Consider the following 19,932-nt stretch of genomic DNA (forward strand, 5'->3'; position numbering starts at 1 on the left):
GAGCCTTCACAATCTATTAGGTTGACAAAACTCAGTAAGTGACCACTGGCCTTCTCACCTTCTGCTGCTGCCCACTTATCATTTGAGCTCTGAGGACCAGTTATATAATTTTCTGGTCCCAGTAAAAAATAAAAATATGTGGTCTCTAGTTAAAAAATTAAGAATTTCTAGACAGTCAGAGCAGAACCTTAAACTACACATGGGTTCTTCTGAGTGTGGGGTACTGTAGACTGTACAGTTTGCACATCCATGAAGCCAGCCCTGCTAACAGCTCCCGTTCACCTGTGCTAATCCCCAAGTCCTTGGAACAAAAGACAAGGGAAATCCACATGTAGCAAATAAATATCAAAGGGTTCTATAATAGATTAATATATTAAGAGCCAGTTCTATAAAAGTAAATCCAATGGACATCAAATCACTGAATGGCCAAGTATCCAAACAACCAATTTGTCATATTTGTAGTAGTTTTATCTTGTCGTCTGTTTGCTCTTGCTCAGGCCATATGCAAGATGCTGACTGTGCCTGTGCCAATGCTCCTAAGCTTCTCAGTCCCCAGATCTCATCAAATTGGACTATAAAAGAATGAGTACAACTATTTTTTGTCTTTTTTATTACCATGTTCAGATTTCTTTTGAATCAGCCATGGATTCTTTGGGACTCAAGTGAACAATCACTTTATCACCTCATACCATATGTACAGGAAAACCAGGTAGTAGAAATCAATGAAAATTAAAGAATTAAAAGGTGAAAGTAAGAGGATACTTATGTACTTACTATTAAGATTTCCCAGTCTCAATAATCTCTTGCATTTGTTAAACATTGTCAACTTTTCCTTAGCACTTCCATCTACATTATCCAATATGGTTATCTACCACCTTATGTTGTGTTTCTACTTGTCCTTCCTTTTGTTTCTTTCCTTGCCTTTTTTGGCATTGATTTTCTTTTTTATAATTTTATCTGTCCTGTCTACTATTTTGGAAGATAAGCACTGTTTATGTTCATTTAGTTGTTACCTAAAAATTAGAGCATGTGTATTTAACTTGTTACATAGTTTTTAATCATACTTTTACCTTGCTCATAGATAATATCAGGACTTTAGAACAGTTTAACTTCATTTCTTTAAACATAGTATATTCTGTATCTGGTATGTCCAATATGTGTACTCTTTGTAGATCTATTTTTATTGTTTGCCTTTTCTGCAGGTTCCTGGACACAGTACTTATTTTTTGTATGTCTGGTTATCTTTCAATGCTAGAATTTTTACTTGAAAAATTATTTGTAGGAATGATTTGAGGCCCAGAATAAAGTTATCTTTCTTCACAGAGACAACCTTTTTGCTTTGACCAGGATATTGGGACACTGCTACTCTGGGACCATTATAAGACTTGATTTTTCATGGGCAATATAAAATTAGGCCAGAAGTCTACAAGGTTCATGTGTAATTCACCATTGTCCTCTAATTATAATCACTTGGAGCCCTAGATCTCTTTGGGTAGAGTTTCCTACCAGATTTCTCACCTTCTCTTGAATATGGTTTTTGATTTCTGTTCTCTTTGACTGACAAAGTTTTCAATAAGAAAGTTACAATGTTCTGGCATTGGAAAATGACATTAGGGCAAAAAATACTACCTTCATTCTCACTCAAATCTCTAGGTTCCCATTATCATTTCAATTTTTGCCTATAATACTCACTACCTTGCTAATTCATCATTGCTTTTTTTAAAAAACATATCTGTCCTTACATTTCTATTGGTTTCAACAACTGTAAGAAACCAAAGTATATTGCATATGATTTTGTCATCATGCTTAACAATAGGCAGGTGGAATGGGAAGCTTAAACTATATAGTTATTATGAATGAGGAAACTTCTTGAACTTATTTGCTCAGAGCCACACAGTGAATTAGTGATGAAGCTTGAAGAAGAAGCTAGGCTTCCATCATGTATCATTTCCACTATACTGTGCCACCATCACATTATAAATGATGGACTATTATTTCCCAAAGTGCTACTCCTTGCCAAATGTTGGCAGAATGGCTCTCACTTGTGGTTTCTATTCGATCTACCTTTTCTTAATGGCTGCTAATGGCAGTATTCCCCAAAAGGAAGATGTGCTTTATTCCTTTTATTCTTGACCACCTTGCTTTGTGTAGGAACCTCTAGAAGAAGGATTGCAAAATTTTTCAAAGCAGTGTTGTTAAGTTTCCTGGCCTTTTCTGTTCCAGTACCCTGGCCACACTATGGATGTTGCCTTAGAAATATGGATATAAGTGTGGAAGTGGGGCTTGATATCACTGGCAAATATGTAGGTACCTCTTGGTTACTGTGGTAGCCTGACAACCACTGCCTATGAATAAGGCCTCTTCTCCCCACATCTACTATTGTCTCTTACCCTGCAGTAGCGATCCCTTAAGTGCAGCTTTGGAAAACCTACATACCAAAGTCCTGGCATGCTTTTACACATGTGTCTTAATTATTCCATCTGTGTTGTCATCTGTGACTAGCAGAAGTTGATCTTGTAATGTGTTTAAGCAGGTTAGTGGGGAAAAACTCCAAGAAAATCTGCCATTTTTGGAATTTCCCACCTAAGCTGAATCATTAAGATTGTGCCATTTTGGGGGGCTGGCATAAGAAACTCAGAAATGTCTAGGAGATGGAGAATTCAGACTATGACATATGACATGAAAACTTCACTTAGCAAGGCCAGTGGACAGATGCCCAGCCACACACCTCTCCATCTCTCCTTTCCTCAATAAAATTGACTTCTGTCCTAGAATTTAGGCACAATTAGTTCTTATTCCCTAGGATCCTGAGCAGATGCTATAGGTAAAATCAAGCACAAGTGTTTAGAAAGAAGCCAACAAGGGCAAGCATGGAAAAAGGGTCCAAGATGTATATAAAATTACCTTGAATATTATTTGAAAGCATTAAGGTGGTTTGACAATAGTGAAAAGAAGAACCATACTGTTAATACTTTTTTCAATATGTTATGGTAGATAGTGCCAGGTTGTGAAGATTATGTCATATTTTCAACAGTTATATTTTCTGGCATTTTGAGCACAGTATTTCTGTTGATATTTGAGAAGAATTGTGCATAAGCAAACATATAGATAATGTTTTAAGTTTAAGTAAGAGCCTGACCAGGCGGTGTCGCAGTGGATAGAGCATCGGAATGGGATGCAGAGGACTCAGGTTCAAGACCCCGAGGTCACCAGCTTAAGCGCAGGCTCATCTAGCTTGAGCAGAAACCTCACCAGCTTGGACCCAAGGTCGCTGGCTTGAGCAAGGGGTTACTCGGTCTGCTGAAGGCCCGCGGTCAAGGCTCATATGAAAAAGCAATCAATGAACAACTAAGGTGTTGCAGCGAAAAACTGATGATTGATGCTTCTCATCTCTCTTTGTTCCTGTCTGTCCCTATCTATCCCTCTCTCTGACTCTCTCTCTGTCCCTGTTTAAAAAAAATTAAGTAAGAAAATTTACTAATTCAATTCAATCAGTAGTGAGAGCAGAGAACAGACCTCAGAAAGCTCTAAGAAGCCCCAGCATTGTTGGCCAAATTACCATCACACTGCAGGAGGGACCATAGCTGTCTAAGCCAGCCCCAGTCACCATGACTGTGCCCAAGAACAGCGAGGCTGAAACCCGAGCCTTGCACATCGTGCACCATAAGCAGTGGTGTAGTGAGTGCCTCTCCTCCACCAGCATTGCAGGAAAGGTTTGGGGAACACTAAAATGGTTCAGTGTAAGAAACAAATATGGTTTCATCAACAAGAATGGCACCAAGGAAGATATTTTTGTACACCAGTCTGCCATAAAGAAGAATAATCCCAGGAAGTACTTTCACAGTGTAGGAGACAGAATGACTGTTTGGTGTTGGTGAAGCAGAAAAGGGTGCAAAGGAAACAAAAGGTATAGGCCCTGGTGGAGTTCTAGTGAAAGGCTATAAATATGCAGTAAACTGTAACCATTATAGGCACTGACCATGCCACAGTGTCCTTCACGCAATAACCAGCAGAATTAACAGAATAGTGACAGTGGAGATAAGAATGAGGGATAGAGAGTGCTCCTGAAGGCCACACCCAATAGTGCTTGCCCTACCACAGGAGACAGTTCCCACCTTACTCCATGCAAAGACTTTATCAGCCTGAGGACAGTATTCCAACCCTCCTATGCAGGGAAAAGTTATGGAGAGTGCTTGCTAACAACCAGGTGCAAGAGAACAAGGTAGACCAATGAGACAGAACATGTTTTGGGACTATAGACCATGATATTGCAAAGGTTCTCCTCACCAGAGAGAGGCTAGAAAGGATGACAACGAATAATATAAGGAACATCAGAGAATTGAGACTCAAGATCAGCAGGCATATCAACGTCAATATTGCCACAGACACCCAGAAAATAATAAACCACAAAGTAGAAAGAGACAAAAGCAGTATATATACCAGCTGAGACTTTGTCCACACCTGAGGCTGAGCAGGGTAGGGCTGAGTAAATGCTGGCTTACCATCTCTACCATCATCTGGTTTAGTCATCATCCAAAAAAATGAATATGAAATTCCAGCAATAAGAAATGAACATTGGAGCTTGAAGACCTTAAGTGCTTGCTTTTGCCCATTGACCAGATAACTAGAACTATTTGTATCATCTATGCAGCATGGGTTTTTTATTATTTTTACCTAAAGTCATCTCTTTTTGGTAACACCAAAAGTGGGTTTTCTTTTGTTTGTTTGTTTGTGTGTTTGTTTGTTTTTTTAAGCCTGATTTTTTTCAATACACCTTTAAAGATTTTTTTTTAAACTTAATTTTTTATTAAAACTAGATTGTTTTTAAGTTTTGTTTTTTTTTTTATAATAATTTTATTTTTTTAATGGGGTGACATCAATAAATCAGGATACATATATTCAAAGATAACAAGTCCAGGTTATCTTGTCGTTCAATTATGTTGCATACCCACCACCCAAAGTCAGATTGTCCTCTGTCACCTTCTATCTTGTTTTCTTTGTGCCCCTCCCCACCCCCTTTCCCTCTCCCATTCCCCCCTCCCCCCCATAACCACCTTATGACCCAGCAATTCCTCTACTGGGTATATATCCCAAAAACTCAGAAACATTGATACGTAAAGACACATGCAGCCCCATGTTTATTGCAGCATTGTTCACAGTGGCCAGGACATGGAAACAACCAAAAAGCCCATCAATAGATGACTGGATAAAGAAGATGTGGCACATATACACTATGGAATACTACTCAGCCATAAGAAATGATGACATCGGAACATTTACAGCAAAATGGTGGGATCTTGATAACATGATACGAAGCGAAATAAGTAAATCAGAAAAAACCAGGAACTGTATTATTCCATACGTAGGTGGGACATAATAGTGAAACTAAGAGACATTGATAAAGATTTTTTAATTGTTTTCTATCTAGTCGCATTGAGATTTTTAAGAACTTTGTTTTTAATTTGTAATAAAAATTTAGCCTGACCAGGTGGTGGCACAGTGGATAAAGTGTCGAACTGGGATGCAGAGGACCCAGGTTCGAGACCCCGAGGTTGCCAGCTTGAGCGCAGGCTCATCTGGTTTGAGCAAAAAGCCCACCAGCTTGAACCCAAGGTCGCTGGCTCCAACAAGGAGTTACTTGGTCTGCTGAAGGCCCATGGTCTTCACACATATGAGAAAGCAATCAATGAACAGCTAAGGTGTTGCAATGCGCAATGAAAAACTAATGATTGATGCTTCTCATCTCTCTCCGTTCCTGTCTGTCTGTCCCTGTCTATCCCTCTCTCTGACTCACTCTCTGTTTTTGAAAAAAAAAGTTTACAATTTGATTTTTGCAAAAAGCCAGCAAACTACAAGTACCTGTTAATAAGTCTTAAATAAAATAATAAAGATACTTCATAAATCTTGCTACTCCCCTAAGTGTGATGTGATTGTATTTAATGTCTGATGTTTTCTCAGGGTAATGAGAAGGAAGATAATTGGAAAGTTGAGAAAGGAAGATAATTGAAAAAATTAGATTCACTAAACAGAAGTTGGATGCATTCTGTTAAGTAAGAGCCACATGTTTTTCTAGCTGTCATGCATAGTCACACACCTCCAGCTATAGAGGCTCCAATGTAATCAGCAACATTTATTTTCCCCCAAGACATTATAGTCTCAAGATTCTAAGAAACTACTTCTATGGCCAATTTCACTATATCCTACCTGCTGTCGTTATAGGCCCGAGCTGGGCTAGGCTGTGGGGAGGGTGGGTGATTCTCAGTTGCATTGGTAACACTGGTCTGGGGCTCCAGTGGACAAAAAAATTTCAACACTGGTCACCTCTATTTGAACCTGTTTCTGAGCTTTTGTTTTTGCCATTGCCATGCCACTCATCTGAGGTAACCTAGCCTTCTAAGTTTCATGCTGTAACCTCATCTCTTTTTGTTAACAAGGGTCAGCCAGCCTTACTGATCTGCTCAACTGGGGGCCTGTAAAGAGCCTTATTCATGGTAAGCAGAGAGAGCTGCATGGGAACTGAGACAGAGAAAGGCAGGAAAGGAACTATCATTTACTGAGTGCTTACTATTTGCTAAGTACCATTCTGGGTGCTTTATGTGCATTAACTGTATTTTTATTCACTGTCAACAAAAGGAAGAATCAAAATGGCTCAACTCCAAAGAGTGGGAGATTGACTTGCTTTCCCTTCAGTAGACAAAATGGTACTGTGTAGGGAAAGGAATACTCAGGGAATAGTAAGGAACTTATGATTAAATAAGCATATGATTTGAAACAAGCCACTTCACTTCACTAGGTTTCAGCTTACCCTTTGTAAAATGGCCCCATAGTCTTCACTCAACTCATTGTGTCATCATTGTGAGGACACAGTGATATAGATTAGGAGGCTTAGAAAGGTATAAAATACTCTATAATAATGTGTGAGGCAATATAAAACCAGAGTAAAGATGGGGTAGGAGAGTCCAAATCTCAGCCCAGCAACTTACCACCTGTGTGACTTGGGCAAGTCATTAAGACACAAATGTGTCTTAGTTTCCATAACTGTAAGTGAAGATGGTACTTGTTCATAGGGGTTTTGTAAGAGAAAATAAGCTGATATTGAAAAACATTCAGAATAATACTGCCACATAACTAAGTGCTATGTAAGTACTATTTATTATTATAAATATTAGATACTATGAGTATGATATTTCCCTGTCTTTCCCGTGTGTTCTCTTCCAGTGTTAATAAGTCTTAAAGCAGTAGAACTTGGATAATGCTGCAATTCCATATACTTGGTATATAGCTGTTGACATGCTAAGACATGACACATAACCTAGCTCTAGAAAACACATATGTCACAGCACCTGCCATATAAGGGATGGAAGCTCAATGCTCTCTTATAGATAACAAACAAGCCTCCTTAAAACTGACAGCTTCTGAGATGAATGCTGTAAAGGATTGATTTATAAAAATCAGGATGCTTTTTAACTTTCAGAAATATGTTTACTTCATTGAGATATACCAGGGTATAGAGGAATATTCAGCATCATTTCATCACTCTACAACATTTAGTGAACACCTATTTTGTGTCATTTGTGAGATAAACACTTGACTAAGGTCTAGGCCCTGACTTCAGGAAGTTGATCATTTAGTAGAAGAGGTATAACACATACTCAAACTCAATATGTTTTGAGACAAGACAGTGTTAATTATGAGGCTAAATTAGAACATACACATATCCTTTATAAGCTAACACTATAAAATGCTAATGATTGTTTTGGGGCCTTAAGAATTGTGAGTTGCTGTAGGTGTTAGGGAGCAGGAGTGTCATTTCTTTTTTTTTCTGTATTTTTCTGAAGTGAGAAGCGGGGAGTCAGACAGACAGACTTCCGCATGACCCCAACCAGGATCCACCCGGCATGCCCACTAGGGGGCGATGCTCTGCCCATCTGGGACATTGCTCTGTTGCTACTGGAGCCATTCTAGCACCTGAGGCCGAGGCCATGGAGCCATCCTCAGCGCCCAGACCAACTTTGCTCCAATGGAGCCTTGGCTGCAGGAGGGGAAGAGAGAGATAGAGAGGAAGGAGAAGGGGGAAGGGTGGAGAAGCTGATGGGTGCTTCTCCTGTGTGTCCTGGCCAGGAATCGAACCCATGACATCTACAAGGTGGGCCAAAGCTCTACTGCTGAGCCAACCAGCCAGGGTCTCCAAAAGTGTCATTTCTTGCTGGGGCATCAGAAAAGGCACTGAAGCATGAGGCAGAACTTAAGACAAAGGGTACCAGCAAAGCCCTGGAAATAAGACCATGCAGATGAAGGTACCAGTGAGTAATTTGTGTTGGCTTTCATATAAGATATACAAGGAAGTTGTTGAAGGATAACAAGGCTAGAAAGACTGGTTGGGTTTGTGTTTAAATGCCAGCCTGGAAAGTTGAGTTTACGTAGTAGGCAGTGGAAAGCCATGGGAAAGTTCAAGTCGAGGAGTTGCATCAACAAAAATGCTCTTTTGGAATGTATTCTGACAACAAGGTACAGTAAATGCCATCACCCATCACCTCTGCTCACCTCAAGGACATCTGTCTTGCAATGGTCTCTTTTGCATCATCAATCTTTCTTTCTCCACAGATATGTGTAGGTAGCCTGCTGCTTTCAAAAAACGACAGCAAAAAAGAAAGAAAACCTCCTTTCACTCTACACTTTCTTCCATATTCCTCACCATTTCTCTCCTGCCTTAATAACGAAACTCCTAGAGAGAAAAAAAAAGATGTCTATATTCTTGTTCTACTTCCTCATTTATTTTACTCTTCTCAACTTCTCAACTTGCTTTAGACAGGCTTCTACCCTCAGGTCTGTTATGATCAATACTCATGTCAGGGTTACCAATGACTTCCATGGAGTCATTTTTTTTTTTTTGTATTTTTCTGAAGTTGGAAACAGGGAGGCAGTCAGACAGACTCCCAGCATGTGCCCGACCAGGATCCACCCGGCATGCCCACCATCTGGGGTGTTGCTCTGTTGCAACCAGAGCCATTTTAGCACCTGAGGCAGAGGCCACAGAGCCATCCTCAGCACCCAGGCCAACTTTGCTCTAATGGAGCCTTGGCTGCGGGAGGGGAAGAGAGAGATAGAGAAGAAGGAGAGGGGGAGGGGTGGAGAAGCAGATGGGTGCTTCTCCTGTGTGCCCTGGCCGGGGATTGAACCCAGGACTCCTGCATGCCAGGCCGACACTCTACCACTGAGCCAACTGGCCAGGGCCTATGGAGTCATTTTTAATGGTCATTTCTCTATCTTCTTTCTGCAACACACTCTTTTCTCTATTTTCACAACTCCATACTCACCGATTTCTCTTATATCTCTCTAATCATTCCATCTCAGTCTCCCTTGTTAACTATTTTTTTCTACACCTTATCTCTAACTGTTGGGACACACCAAAGCTCAGCTCTAGGGCATTGCTGTCAGTTCAGTCTTAAAATAATTTTATCCAGTTTTGTAGTTTTATTTTTAACATTTTATTTTAAAATGTTTTATTGAATTTATTGGGGAGATATTGGTTATTAAAATTATATGTTTCAGGTGCACATTTTTACAATATATCATTTGTATATTGCATTGTGTGTTTACCACCCAAGTCAAGTCTCCCTCCATCACCATCTATTGTCCCTCTACCCTCCTCCACCTCTCCCACTTCTTTTCCCTCCTTCAATTCCCACACTGTTTTATGTATGTGTCTATAATTTTTTCCCTTGCTTAATCCCATAACCTTTTTTACTCAGATCCTCAAACCCCATCCCTTCTGACAGCTGTCACTCTCTTTTCCATATCTATGAGTCTGTTTCTATTAGAACTAGTTTTGTAGTTTTAAAAATTATTCACATACTTGGCCTTGGCTGATTGGCTCAGCAATAGAGTGTTGGCCCAGTATGTGGAAGTTCCAGGTTCGATTACCAGTTGGCACACAGGAAAGGCAACTATCTGCTTCTCCCCTGCTCCTGTCCTCGTTCTCTCTCTCTTTCTTCACCTCCTGTAACCATGGCTCAAATGGTTCAAGCAAAGTTGGCTTCAGGTGCTGAGGATGGTTCCATGGCCTTGACCTCAGGTGCCAAAATAGCTCAGTTGCCGAGCAACAAAACTGCAACCCAGCCAGGCAGAGCATTGCTTGGTAGGGGCTTGCATGTTGGATCCCAGTCGATGCATATGTGTGAGTCTGTCTTTGCCTCCCTGCCTCTCACTTAATTAAAAAAAATGATCTACATACTGCCTGACCTGTGGTGGTGCAGTGGGTAAAGCATCAACCTGGAATGCTGAGCTCGTGCATTTGAAACCCCAGGCTTGCCCAGTCAAGGCACATATGAGAAACAACAACTATTAGTTGATGCTCCCCACCTCTCCCCTACTACCTCTCTCTCTCTCCTCTATCTAAAATCAATCAAAATATTTTTTAAAAATTGTCTATATGCTTATGATGGTGTTCACATTTATATATTTAGCTCTCACCCCTCCATTGACTTTTAGATTCAGATATCTTACTATATGAATCAACTTAAATGTCTGCTTAGAAGCTTAACAGCATCTCAAACTCTTCTCATGGCCCAAAAAATCCTCTTCATTCATGCACCTCCCACCCCTACTACCAAATTGCTCCTATCTCAGGCTTCCTCATCTAAGTAAATGGTACCATTTGTCCAAGACCAAAACCTAAGCCTCATTTGTGATCTTACTTTATCTCACCCAACATGTTCTAAATGTTTATTTATCAACAAATTCTATTGTATCTACTTCTAAAACATTTTTTAAAAATCTATCTATTCTATCCCCACTGCTCTGATCTTAGGCCAAGCCACCAATATCCCTTGCCTAGACTATTCTTTTTTTTTTTTTTTTTTTTGTATTTTTCTGAAGCTGGAAACGGGGAGAGACAGTCAGACAGACTCCCGCATGCGCCCGACCGAGATCCACCCGGCACGCCCACCAGGGGCGATGCTCTGCCCCTCCGGGGCGTCGCTCTGCTGCGACCAGAGCCACTGTATCGCCTGGGGCAGAAGCCAAGGAGCCATTCCCAGCGCCCGGGCCATCTTTTGCTCCAATGGAGCCTTGGCTGCGGGAGGGGAAGAGAGAGACAGAGAGGAAGGAGAGGGTGGGGGTGGAGAAGCAAATGGGTGCTTCTCCTATGTGCCCTGGCCGGAAATCGAACCCGGGTCCCCCGCACGCCAGGCCGACGCTCTACCGCTGAGCCAACCGGCCAGGGCCTTGCTTAGACTATTGAGTGTCCTAACTGGTCTTCCCACTTCTATTTTTGCATGTATCTAATATATATAAATTACTAATTATAGAGTCATTAAATAATTCTCCAGAGTGAACATTTAAGACTGTTAGATCATATTACACATCTGCTTAAACCCATCCAATAGCTCTCCATTGCATATACCAAAAATTGCAAACACCTTCCTATGGCCTACAAAGACGCTACAAAATCTGGTCCTTATGGGTTTCTTTAGCCTTATCTTGTGCCATACTCTCTCTTGCTCACTATTTTTCAATCTCACTGTCTTTTCTGTTCTGTAAACAGGCTAATGAGGACTCTGCACCAGCTCTTTTCTCTTCTTGGAATGTTGTTCCCCTAATTCTTTACATGTGACAGGTTTTTTCTTGTCATTCAGATATCAACTTAAGTGCCATCTCTTCAGAAAGGCCTGTTTTGACACCTAAAGTAGCCTCCCTTCCTTACCATTACCTTCTAATACATCATTGTGTTTTATTTTCTTTAAAATATTTATCTTTATCAAATTATCTTTATGTGTTTAGTGACCCCCCCCCCCAACTGGAATATAAACACCATAAGAACAGCAACCTTTTCTGTCCCGTTTGGCATTATATCTCTCGTGCCTGGAGCTGCATCTAGCATGAAGTAGACACAATTAATATGCATTAAATGAATGTTGAATAAATTATTCAGCAGTAGTGCAGTGACAGCAGTAACACAAATAACAGGTAATGAACCTTTAATTAAACTGGTAGTGGTAAGAAGCAAAATGGAGAAAAAAATATTAGACCAAACCCACCCAGGTTTCATCTAAGGGTATTTAATACTGGAAACACTAAAAGACTCTCCCTAGGTCACTATTTCTGTTACATAGTATCAAAACTGAGACCACAAATCAATTAAGCAACAAGTAATTACCTACCCATTAATCATAAAAAAAAGAAATGAAGGAATATGTGTAGAACTTACTATCTGGAAGTTATAGGAGTGGAAGGAAGAGATAAATGGTGATTCCACGAGTTCTTACCATTAAAACAAAGCAGGACGTTTGGGAGAATTGTTGGTGAGTGGGATGGAGGATAACAAGTTTGTTTGGAATGTGCTGATTTTTATGCATCCCCTGAGGTTTCATGCAGAAACTTTCAATGTGGGTCTAGTATTTAGAAGGAAGGAGAGATGAGGATATACAAACTGAGGATATCATCAGCATAATGATGGAAGTTTAAAGTAATGGGAATGGGATCCTTGAGGAGTACAAAACAGTGGAAAGAGAGAAAATCTTTACTTCAAGATCTGTTTATCATGTCTAACAGCTCACAGGAAGTACAACTAGAAAGTGTGAATTATAATAAGCTCTGATTTCCCCAGTGTCTTCTCCTGAGTTCACCCTCTCTCTTGAAAAATCCTGTGTATTTTTTACTAGGCAGGGGGTCCCATGTAGGGGTTGTGAGGAGATATTGTTATCCTCCCTGACATCAACTTCATCACATATACTTCTGGCTACTCACAAGCACTCAAAATAAAAGGCGAGGAATGCCTTGAAATGACTGAGATCTTTTGGCTGAAATGCCCAGCTGAAAACTCACTACCACTATTTTGCTTTTCCAATGAAAATGCACATTTTGATTCCTTATATACCAGAAACAATGTAGTTGGCAGCAAAAACAGAAACAATGTCACTCAGGCACATAAAGCATTTTATTAATATGGCTAATTATTGTCACTTGGAGCACGGTTAAACTTTTATTTACAGCCAATGTGTGGCTCGGAAAAATGAAAGAGCTCATCTGAGTTAGTAGCAGAGTTGGGATAAGGTCCTCAGACCTCTGTGTTCATCTCCTTAGCTCAGGGGGAGCTGTTGGCAACAATGTCAGACTGTTATTTTTTTTTCCTTTGCTAGCAAGGATGCCTCATCTTCCATGCTGCACTTTGACCTGAACCCCTGATGGTAGTTAAAAGCCTATCAGAGATGGCTTGTTCTGCTTCCCTTGGCAGATTGGCACCAGTATCAGAGCTTCTGCAGAGAATATATACTGTGGTCCTTAATAAGAACATGGCAGTAAGGGTTTTGTTTCAATTAAAAAGCTTATTTGTCCTATGTCTATGCCTAGACCCCACAAGGAAGATCTGGTGGTTTGAGGTAGGGGAGGGAGAAGTTATAAAAATAGCATCTTGCCTAACCGGGCGGTGGCGCAGTGGACTGAGCATTGGAATGGGATGCGGAGGACCTAGGTTCAAAACCCCAAGGTTGCCAGCTTGAGCACGGGCTCATCTGGTTTGAGCAAGGCTCACTAGCTTTAGCCCAAGGTCACTGGCTTGAGCAATGGGTCACTCGGTCTGCTGTAGCCCCCCAGTCAAGGCACATATGAGTAAGCAATCAATGAACAATTAAGGTGCCGCAACTAAGAATTGATGCTTCTCACCTCTTTCGCTTCCTGTCTGTCTGTCCCTGTCTATCCCTCTCTCTGTCTCTGTCACAGACACAAAGAAATAATTAAATTACAGACTCAGAGGAAAAGGCTCTCAGCTACTGCAAAAACCAAACCTGGGTCTCAGCTCTCTTGATCAGAAAGAGAGAGGTGGTTTTACGTGGTCAGAGTGGGCTATTGTCTTCTGATCAAGGTAAAACAGTCTGAATTTAGATTCTGGAAAAGGAATCACTCCTATTAAAAAGGAAAGTAATTCTCATTGAAGCAGTAACTCTCTGTTTTGTTCGCCTCCATATCCCAAGGGCCTAGAGGAGTGCCTTTCACATAGTAGATGCACAATAAATATTTGTTGAATACATAAGTAAATAAAAAAAGATTTGAATATAAATCTCAAATATTACAATTTTATTGACAAATTCAACTGCCCAGTGGAAACGTTTCCAACTTTCTTTTTTTTTTTCTTTGTATTTTTCTGAAGCTGGAAACGGGGAGGCAGTCCGACAGACTCCTGCATGCGCCAGACTGGGATCCACCCGGCACGCCCACCAGGGGGCGATGCTCTGCCCATCCGGGGCATAGCTCTGTCGCGACCAGAGCCACTCTAGCGCCTGGGGCAGAGGCCAAGGAGCCATCCCCAGCGCGCAGGCCATCTTTTGCTCCAATGGAGCTTCGGCTGCGGGAGGGAAAGAGAGAGACAGAGAGGAAGGAGAGGGGGAGGTGTGGAGAAGCAGATGGGGGCCTCTCCTGTGTGCCCTGGCCAGGAATCGAATCTGGGACTTCTGCACGCCAGGCCAACGCTCTACCACTGAGCCAACCGGCCAGGGCCATGTTTCCAACTTTCAATGAAAAGTTTTAATCTATTAGCAAGGCAAATCCAGAAATATAGTAAAAAAAAAATCATACACTGTGAATAAGTGGGAAGTGGGATTTATTCCTGGAATGCCAGCTTGATACAAAATCTGCATATTAATTAACATGATACACCACATAAACATAATGAAAGAAAAAAAAAACATATGATCATATCAACAGATGCAGAAAAAGCATTTGAAAAATCCAGCACCCATTAATGATAAAAACTCTCAACAGAGTGGAAATAGAGAAAACATACCACAACATAATAAAGTTCATACATGACAAACCCACAACCAACATCATATTCAATGGAAAAAAAACTAAAATAATTTCCCATAAGATCAGGAACAAGAATATTCACTTTCACCACTCTTAATCAACATAGTAATAGAAGTCTTAGCCACAGTAATCAGACAAGAAGAAGAAATAAAAGGCATCCAAATTGGAAAATAAGAAATAAAACTGTCATTATTTGCAAGTGATATTATCCTGTATAGAGAAAACCCTAAAGATTCCACCAAAAAATAGAATTGTGTACCTGAAACCTGTATAATTTTGTTAACCAGTGTCACCCCAATAAATTCAATAGAAAAGGAAAAATTAAAATGAAACAATGAAATTAGAAAAAAATATTCCACCAAAAAATACTACAACTGATAAGTGAATTCAGTAAAATAGCAGGGTATAAAATAAACATCAAGGAATAAGTTGCATTTCTATATACCAATTATGAACTATCAGAAAGGGAAACTAAGGAAAAAGTCCCATTTACACATGCATCACAAAAAATAAATAAAATACTTACTTTGGAATATATTTAATCAAGGATCTTAAAGACCTGTACTGAAAAAAATTATTAGATTCTACAGAAAGAAATGAAAGTACTTCAAATAAGTAGAAGCATATACAGTGCTCATGGGTAATAAGAAATCACATCACTAAATGTCCATACTACCCAAAATAATCTATAGGTTCAACACAATTCCTATTAGTGTCAATGGTGTATTGTGCATATCACAGAATTAGAACAAATAATTCAAAAACTTATATGAAACCAAAAAAGATACCAAATAGACACAGCAAAATTGATAAAGAACAAAGTTAGAGGTATAACACAACTTGATGATCAACTATACTGCAAGGCTATAGTTATGAAAACAGCATTGTACAGGCATAAAAACATGCACAAAGGTCAATGGAACAGAATAAAGAACTCAGAAATAAAGCCAGGTATATATGGTCAAATATATGTATATATGTTCAGTTTATTTGATAAATGGTATTAGGAAAAATGAAACTGGATCACATTTTAACATTAAATACAAGAATAAAGTTTAAATGGATTAAATATTTAAATGTAAGACTCAAAATGATAAAACTCTTTGAAGAAAATATAGGCAATAAATCTCTGACATCTGCAATAGATAGATAGATAGATAGATAGATAGATAGATAGATAGATAGATAGATAGATAGATGACAGATGAATTTTTTTTCTGATATATCTCCTCAGGCAAGGGGAACAAAAAACAAACAAACAAATGGGAACACATCAAATTAAAAAGTTTTTTCACAGGAAAGGAAACTATCGATAAAATGAAAAGACAACCCACTGAAAGGAAGAAGATATTCACCAGTGGTGCATCTGATAAGGGGTTAATATCCAAAATTTATAAAGAATTTATAAAACTAGCCTGACCACACAGTGGCACAGTGGATAGAGAGTCAGCCTGGTATGCTGAGGAAACAGGTTTGAAACCTCAAGGTCGCCAGCTTGAGCATGGGCTCATCCGGCCTGAGTACAGGCTCACCAGCTTGAGCATGGAGTTGCCAACCTGAGCGTGATATCATAGAAATTACCCCATGGTCACTGGCTTGAGCCTAAAGGTCGCCGGATTGAGCAAGAGGTCACTGGCTCTGCTGGAGCCCCCGGGGTCAAGGCACATATGAGAAAGCAATCAATAAGCAACTAACATTCTACAACTATGAACTGATGCTTCTTATCTTTCTCCCTTTCCTTCAGTCTGTTCCTTTCTGTCTCTCCCTGTCTCTCTCTCTCATTAAGATAAAAAAAAAAGAACTTATAAGACTGAACAACAAGAAAACAAATTTAAAAATAGGAAGAGGACCTGAATAAACACTTCTCCAAAGAGAACATTCAGATGGCCAGTAGGCATATGGAAAGATATTTATTCAGCATCACTAATCATCAGAGAAATATAAATTAAAACCACAACGATATATCAACTCACACCTGTCAGAATGGCTATCATCAACAAATCGACAAACAAGTGTTGATGAAGATGAGAAAAAAAAGGAACCCTCATGCATTGTTGGTGGGAATGCATATTGGTGCAGCCACTATGGAAAGCAGTACTGAGTTACCTCAAAATTTAAAAATGGAACTGCCTTATGCTCCAGTGTAACATTGAACAAAATGACATTATTTGAGGAATTATTGTACCAGTTCTATATGTGTTATGATTGGCTGTAGTTTTCTCAAAAGTCTATTTCAGTCCCAGGAACTTTTGACACACTACATGGTATCAGCAGGATCTTGCCAAGATGGAGACCCTCAGACCAAGTTGCATACATACAATATGGTAACTCTCACAGCACCTAAGAATCTCACAACTGTGCCGTACCACATGAGACAGGCTTACAACCAACCCAGAGTGCTCGTTTTAGGCAGCCCTTTAGAATCCCCATCTGCTGATCAGGATAACCATACACAGCAATTTTTCAGACTAAGATCTATGCGACCACAATGTAGGGTACACTAACCAAGGCAGTCCTCCTGGCACTCACTCACATTCCAGACAACACCAAGTAACCCTTGATCATATGAAAAGCCATACCCTAACAAGTGCATTCAGTAAAGACTTTCTTTTTTAAATCACTCTTTAGCTGTGATACAAACTGAGATAAGTCTTGTCCTCTACCAGAATATACCCTACAATTATGCAGGTTAACACCGATTCCCATGGCCTACTAAACTACTTTTTACTCTGAGGCAACCCTTGCTTAGATTGGAATTCTCAATGAACTTTTAAATTCAGCAAACTCAGCCCTGCCTGGTCTGTCAATATGATGTCACATTATAACACCATGAGGTCAATCATGACCACCCAGCCACCACTTCTCATAGGATAACCACTCCAGAGACTCTCTCATTGCTGGGTTCACTGTGAGCCTGAGCTCACCAGCTCTCACCTCCACCAGGATTTATACCAAAATTTTGCTCAAAGTAAAGACAACCCTCTCCCAGACCAAGGTCCACATCTAACCATATACCCAGTGAAGCAACTTTCCAGTGCCCTTAATCAGTGTTGTGTTATCCAAAAGGCCAGGTAAGATGTGTTTAAGGCATAGGGTCATAAGTCAAATAATTTCTTAAAGAGTTGGAAATTTTATATTAAAAGTGAAGTAACCATAGTAAGACAAATAAAAAATTTGTTGGATTTTTTTTTACACTTGCATAGTTTAAAATTGTTTCCATTGGAATTACAGAAGGGGGGTGGACATAAAAGTCTTTTCAGTGATTATGACTTCCAAAGACCCTGTTCTGGCCTTGCCCTCTCCATTTCAGCCTTGTCTTCTCTGTTTGTCCATAAACTCTGAGGCAGCCATCTGCCACTGTCCAGAATGCCTCACACCATTAGCCAACTCTTGCTTAGACTAGTAGCCTTACAACTGGAACCAGAATAATCATCTAGAATATGTAGGTTTGGCCATACCAGGTGTTAAAATATTGAAGTATTTCTCCCGAATATTCCACCCTTTCCCCTGTGCATTCCACCATCACCCAAGCTTCCTTACACCCTCCCTAAGGATTCCTGGACCTGTTCATAATCTAGAAACTAGGGAATAATGCGTGCTTTAGCATCTTTTTCCAGTGTTTGTACTGATTGACTGGTGCCCATGCAGTGTTTGTTATTAAATATTTTGAGTATCATCCTCTCCTCTACTGCATGAAATGTATACAGCTTTCTAAGGCACACTACCTAGATGCATACTCCACTAGATAAGTATTTTCCAACCCAGCAAGGAGTCCAACATTTGGTACATGGTGTTCACCAAACACTGACCCACACTATCAGTCTCTATGCTTAAATGTACCTATTGTGTTATAGCAATCCCTAAGCAGACTGTGCCTCAACCAAGTTAATCATGAAACAACTCTAGATACTTGCTCCAACATAAGGAAATAACTGACAAGACCAGTTTCACATAGCTAGAACAAGAAGCTCAAGTAGATAAAGTTTTCCTTGCTTCCTTCTACGACACTCCTTGCTATATTATATCAGAAAAAAAATCTCTTTTAAGAAATTTTTCATATGTAGGTTTGTTGTCAGTCTTTTTACGTTAGAGACTTAAACCATAATTCATTGTCCCTGATATCCCTTGAACCTTGAATTCTTTTCTGCCCATTTTCTCCTTTTATTGCATTTTATCTGTTGGTTTTTGGCCTTATATGTGAGTATTACCATCACACTCAATCTTACCTGCCACTCAAGTTTACATTATCTCTCATTTGGTATATATATTTTAAGACATTTCTCTATTCTATGTTTACTCTATGATATATATATATATATATATATATATATAGAGAGAGAGAGAGAGAGAGAGAGAGAGAGAGAGAACAAATCTTTTTATGTGTAGATTTTTTTATTATATCCTGTGCAGTACATATCATCCAACTTGCTTTTTCACTCTACATTATGTTGAAGTTCTTGTCATATGTACATTAGACTTAGTTAATTTACATAAATTTCTGCATAGTATGGAATATTTTGATAAGTGTCAATTTATATAACCACTTCCTTAATAATAGATATTTAGATTATTTCCAATACTTTACTGTTGCAAAAAATAATTCAGTGATACCTTAATTTATTCTGTCTTGTGTAATTAAGTAAGAGTTTCTCTAGAGTAGATGTTCAGAAAAGAATCACTGGGTCGTATTGAATGTCCTTCTTTCTTCATTATAATAAATACTGCAAAATTGAACTCCTAAGTTGCTTTTCCAAATTTACACTCCATGAAATGTATGGATGTTCATGTTTCCTCAATCATTTGGAAATATTTTAAAATATTTTGTTGTGAAAATTTTCAAACACAATGAATACTCATATAATTACACATAAATTGAATAATCATAACCATTTCTCATGTTTATTTTATCTATTTATCCATCTATAGTATATTTTGTTGAACCATTTTAACGTAAGTTCTATCAAGTTTCTATTTTTTAATTTTTTGACAGAGATAGAGGGAGTCAGAGAGAGGGACAGACAGACAAGAAGGGAGAGAGATGAGAAGCATCAATTCTTCATTGTGGCACCTTAGTTATTCATTGACTGCTTTCTCATATGTGCCTTGACCAGGGGGTAAGCAGAGCAAGTG

General features: G+C 39.4%; 1 protein-coding gene and 1 pseudogene across 2 annotated transcripts in view; both read left to right on the forward strand.

Moving 5' to 3' along the window:
- PAK3 (p21 (RAC1) activated kinase 3) overlaps positions 1-19,932 on the forward strand; it is a 271,892-nt gene that overhangs the window by 108,603 nt on the left and 143,357 nt on the right. The gene's annotated exons all lie outside the window — the stretch shown is intronic.
- LOC136386439 (Y-box-binding protein 1 pseudogene) lies at positions 3,609-4,490 on the forward strand (annotated as a pseudogene).

This window comes from Saccopteryx leptura, chromosome X, assembly GCF_036850995.1.
Source record: "Saccopteryx leptura isolate mSacLep1 chromosome X, mSacLep1_pri_phased_curated, whole genome shotgun sequence".
NCBI classification, from domain to species: Eukaryota; Metazoa; Chordata; class Mammalia; order Chiroptera; family Emballonuridae; genus Saccopteryx; species Saccopteryx leptura.